Here is a 481-nt window from a genome sequence, read left to right as displayed (position 1 = left end):
GTAGAGTCACCGCCACCGAGAATTGCGCATGCGTCCCTGTGCAGCAACAGAGCCAAGGTAGCCTATTGTGTATTGTTGCAAACTGACCGTAGGCTAGGCTACACACTGTACTTTGTATATTAGTTATATCTTGTCTAGATTTCCAAGTCAAATGTTATTTGATGATTGATATTTAGATAAAAACCAAATGCAAAGATGATTCCTTCACACAGACTGAGCAGTGACTATTTTCCCCAGACTGAATTTAGATCAATATCAGTTCCAAGGATATTATTTGATTTGAAGCTATTACAGCAAAGGGTCTATTCTGTGTTACAGATGTTATATCTAAACCAAATACCACTATCCATGTAGGAGCATACAGTGCCTTCAAAACACAGATTCAACCACAACCCTTTACACAATACATTAAGTGTTTATGTAATGTCATTTTAAATAGTATATAAATGCCTTAACGTTGCTGGACCCCAGGAGGAGTAGC

This window comes from Salmo trutta, chromosome 38, assembly GCF_901001165.1.
Source record: "Salmo trutta chromosome 38, fSalTru1.1, whole genome shotgun sequence".
NCBI lineage: Eukaryota > Metazoa > Chordata > Actinopteri > Salmoniformes > Salmonidae > Salmo > Salmo trutta.
The sequence above is the reverse complement of the archived record's forward strand: the minus strand, read 5'-3'. Positions refer to the sequence as shown.